This window comes from Gavialis gangeticus, unplaced genomic scaffold (genome assembly GCF_001723915.1).
Source record: "Gavialis gangeticus isolate Ggan-Ray unplaced genomic scaffold, GavGan_comp1, whole genome shotgun sequence".
Lineage (NCBI taxonomy): Eukaryota > Metazoa > Chordata > Crocodylia > Gavialidae > Gavialis > Gavialis gangeticus.
Window position 1 is genome coordinate 37,346,087 of NW_017729027.1, and position 4,817 is coordinate 37,350,903.

The 4,817-nt window shown below is 39.5% G+C and overlaps 1 protein-coding gene across 1 annotated transcript in view; it reads left to right on the forward strand.

Annotated features, from left to right (window-relative positions):
* ELOVL5 (ELOVL fatty acid elongase 5) overlaps positions 1–4,817 on the forward strand; it is a 77,001-nt gene that overhangs the window by 15,058 nt on the left and 57,126 nt on the right. The gene's annotated exons all lie outside the window — the stretch shown is intronic.

Sequence of the window (4,817 nt, forward strand, 5' to 3'; positions counted from 1 at the left end):
CCCCTTGGACTTGCTTCCATAGGAAACAATGTTATAAATGGGAGATTGGTTCCTGAACCAAGGCCCAATACCCTATTTTCACCAAAAATAACCCCGAATTTAATCAATTACAGATGTGTAATATACCTACATTAATGTATTTATATTGTAAATAGCAATCATATTGATTTGGAAGGACTTCTTTGAGGTGACTTTGGACTTTTTGAAGGGTTCTTGGCTGGAGTCTTCTCAGGAGTCTTGGCTGCAGGTTTTTCTGGGGGGAAAAGAAAGTGTCCAAGGAAGTTTGGACAGATGTTCTCCAGGGAGCTGGGTGACACATCGAACTAGTTCACTGGCATGATGTCTCATCAGATCAAGTGTTATAAAGTCGGAACTGAGGTCAGAAAGTTGAAACGGTGTCAGTTTGTAAGTGTTGTAAGTGCGAAACGTAACTCGAAACGCAAGTCAAGGACTGCCTCTGTGTGTGTGCGCGCATCAATAGATATTTTTAATTCTTTTTATTGATTTTATTGATTTTTTTTTTCCTTCAGTTTCCTGTTACTATGTGGTTACAGTTGGAGAGCAGAAGGGGGGCCATTAGTGTTATTGTCAAGGATTTTCCTGCTTAGGAATATCTTGTACATTCAGTACAGATATCTATTATGGTGGAGTGGTTGTGAGAACTTAGGTCAGGTTGCGTCAGGGTTTTCAATTGCATGAGCTAATAACTTGTTCTCAAGAGATTTAGAACATTAAGGACTGAAATTATAAAGACTATAAAACTGAAGATGGTCTAATTTTCTGTGCATGTGTTTAAATACAGAATATACTTTCATTTTGTGAGACTTTTTTAGAAAAACAAAGCCAGTCAGAATATAATTTGAGTCCTTAGAGCCCTACGTTTTCTTGGACTCCTTGTTCGTAAATATCCCATAGGGAACCTGAACCACATTTCATCTTCTAATTAGTATGGCTGTTCTACAGTATACATATAAAATTGATTTTACTTCATGTGGAGAAGGAATGGAAGATAACCTTATTCAGGGAACTGAGGAAGAATGTAAGACCACTTCCTCTTATTTTCACCTTTATACAATATGCCAATGACTGATTTCAGAGTGATAATTGAATTATCAGACATGTGAGAAGAGGTATAGACCAAGCCATTTCTTTCATATTTTTGTCTCTTCCTTTTCTATGATATAGTCCCATTAAAAAAACAAGCAAAAAAACCCCCAAACCGCAACAAAACAGTTAGCAGAAACTTTGGGAGTTGCAAATGCAATCTGGCAAAAGCAGACAAGCCACAGTTGACTTGAATGCTGAACTGCAGTAGGGGCCTCATCTGTAATCAAGGGGCAAGGGAAGAGACTGGGTTTGATCTTTCTTAAGGCAGCAGCACTTTTTAGCAAGGAGCCTGAGCACAGTCCAACGCAGTCATTGGGATGTAACTTAAATTCTTTTCTCAAAGCAATAAACCTTGGCTTTTCTTTGCATTTTGCTCTCAAATGATCAGTACTTGTGGGTTATTTTGTGAACTTCAGAAAGCTGGTTAGTCCTAAATTGTGTAGAATAACGACTATTTAAATGGCTAGTTCTTTTCTGATGTTTTATAGATGACTTCTGTGTGTAGATCTTAGAAACCACAGTGAGGGGCATGTTAGAAAAATCTTTGACCTCAGGAGTGGATTTTCTGATTTTATTGTGAGAGGTGGCTTGGATCAAAATATATATTTTAGCTTTTGAAAAAATTGTTAAATTATAGAATGGAGTGAGGGAAGAAATTAAATAGGAAATATCTATGTAATTGAAAACTTTATGCAAAGTTAAATTGTCTGAAATAAGGCTGAAAATTGAGGCTTTGACCAGGCTACAAAATAGGCAGATGAAAATTTACAGGTTGTATTTTAGCTATGGGGGAAGTATACTTTATTTCACTTAATATAACAGAAGTAAGTAAAAGATGGATGTGTAGCTGTGGAGCCAATTTTTTTTTTAATGGATGCATGCTTTTATGAATCTGGCCAGTGAACTTCATTTTCCTCACTCTTCTCACTCCATGCCAAAATACCCACAGGTTTAATGTGAACTAGATATAATCTTTGTTGCTGCAATATGCAGAGTAGACCATATGAAAACATATCCGTAAATAGGAAAGATATCAAAATTATTTTTGTATGTACAATTAATAAACAGTGAGTTACAGTACTTGCTATTATCATGACAACACCTTTATATTAAATTTGATCTTATGAAGACTGCTACTGTTGGCACAAATTGCTGTTGTGGATATTTATTTTTATTTTCATTTTTATTTTACCAAGGGATATGTACTGCTGGGCATAGAGATAAGCCTGTAAATATTATGCCAATATCTGCTTAGCCTGAGTGAGGCAAGAAACTATTTGTCATATTTGGCAGTAGCCCTATATTTAGCTTTCTATTTTTGTTTTTTCTCAGTGTGTTTTGTTTTCATTCACTTGGTTTTCCATGGAACATTGTACATTGGGTTGCACTAATACATTTGAAGCTGGCTTGTTTTGAGAAGTTTCACAGATATATTTGATGCCTTTTCACAGTTGATTTCCTTCTCACGATTACTGAGTTGGGCCCACTGTTTAGTTGTTATCCTGTGAGACAGGGGTCAGAGGCCTATGGCTTGCAGGCTGGATCCAGCCCGCAAAGAGTCCACATCTGGCCTGCAAAAAAGGTTTAATCCAGCACAGGAAATCAGTGGCACAGATACTGTTCCTCCTTTTGTACCACTTTCTTCTGCTGCAGGGCCTTGTTACCTTGCTGCGTCTGTGCTTGCCTTGCTGTAAAGGCTCGAGACTGCAAACTTCAGACTGTGCCACCAAAAGGCCACTGACCCATTGTCCAAGAAAAGCACCTTAACAAATCACATTTCGTAATCTTTGCTCTTTTTTCCATAGTGTATCAGATTTTTACTACTATTCTCTTTTTTTCAGTTCACCTTCTGTCAATACAGAGAAACCAGGCTAAGATGGAATCAAACAGGACCAAGAAAAGGTTCTGACTTAAATAATTTTCCTTTTTATAGGGGGAGTAACCCATCCCCTTTACTCTGCTTGGTGCTTATGCCCCCCAGGCCTTTTCTCTACTTGGTTTTCACACCCAGCATGTATACTTGCACAAAAATAAACAATTACTTCTTGTGATATATACTGTCCTTTCATGGCATTGGATTAAGTGAGCAAGGCTCACAAAGTCTTAATGCTGGATTTAGTGGATTTAGTTGGTCTACAGGGTGGAAATCTTTTACAGTTTCCATCTTAGACAGGTTTCACTGTGTAGGACTGTATTTAAGAACTCTTTATAAACTACTTGACATGATGAAGAATGTCTTGCTTTAAAAATCTTGTCTAACGTGATCCCAACTACCTAGTTAGTCTTGTCTTGCATTTGAAAGCTTGTCTAACTTTATCCCAAATACATAGTTGGTCCAATAAAAGATGCCACCCTTAGAAATGCTTGCCTCTTACACAAACTTCACTTGACGTTTCACATTTCTTTTTGCACTATTTATTACATTTATATTCTTACCTTTTAAATTTTTCACAGTCTCCACTAGATCTTCCGTCTCACCAAAGCTGTGTGTGTACATTATCTGTTATGTTGGCTTTCCTTCATAGCATTTACATTCTTCTTTCTGATTATACAGGCATCTCACTAGCCTCTGTCTAGACTAGGTAGGGTTGGGGCACATGACAGACAGCCCTCTCAGCCAATGAGCAGCAAGGCATAGGGCCATATGACAAACAGCTTTTTCAACCAATCAGCAGCGAGGGGCAGAGCCACCAGGCCCCCTTAGCCATCAGAGGTGTGAGGGGCTGCTGTGATAAACCCGCAAAAATGGTGCCCAGCCCCGCAATTTGCTTGTGAAATCAGCCTCCTATCTGGATTTGAGTTGGTCCCTAGATATAAGTGACCTTTCCCAGTAACCCACTTACTTTAGCCAGTTTGACAGTGGTGAAGGGGGAGGACGTCTGAAAGACTCCCTGATCCTCACAATTGACCATCTTTTCCTTTGAAGTACAAGATAATTATCTTGCATCACAATAAATCATGATAATTTTTCAGTCGTCCTTAAAAAATTACCTGCGTGATTTGACTTTGAGCTTTCATGGCAGTATATTTCACAAATTAACTTCATGCTGTTTTAAGTAGTATTTCTCTCTCGGTTCCAAAGTTCACTAACGTTGTCATACTCTCAGATGTTACAAAGGGATTAAAAGGACATCCAAAAGTCTGGGCGTTGCAACTCTGAATACCTCAGTCAAATCTCTACTATATTTCTTATTTTTTGAGTTATTGCCATTTTTTTTGTAAGATGAGCTTTAGAACTGGATGCAGCCCTAGACTTTTATGCAAGTCATCATTATAAATGGCAGGTCCTTTATGTAATAGTTTCTAGGGTCGGAAGGGACCTGAGAAGATCATCTAGTCCGACCCCCTGCCATGGCAGGAAAGAGTACTGGGGTCAAGTGACCCCAGCAAGGTGTTCATCCAACCTCCTCTTAAAAAACCCCAGGGTAGGAGCCTGCACCACCTCTCTTGGAAGTTGGATCCAGACCCTAGCCGCCCTGACCATGAAGTAGCGCCTCCTGATATCTAACCTAAACCTACCCTCTGTCAGCTTGTGACCATTATTGCTGGTCAATCCTGGCGGTGCTCGGGGGAACAGTGACTCCCCCAATGCCTGCTGATCCCCCCCTGACTAGTTTATAACAGGCCACAAGATCCCGCCTCAGCCTTCTCTTGTGGAGGCTGAACAGGTTCAGGTCCCGTAGTCTCTCCTCATAGGGCCTGCCCTGCTG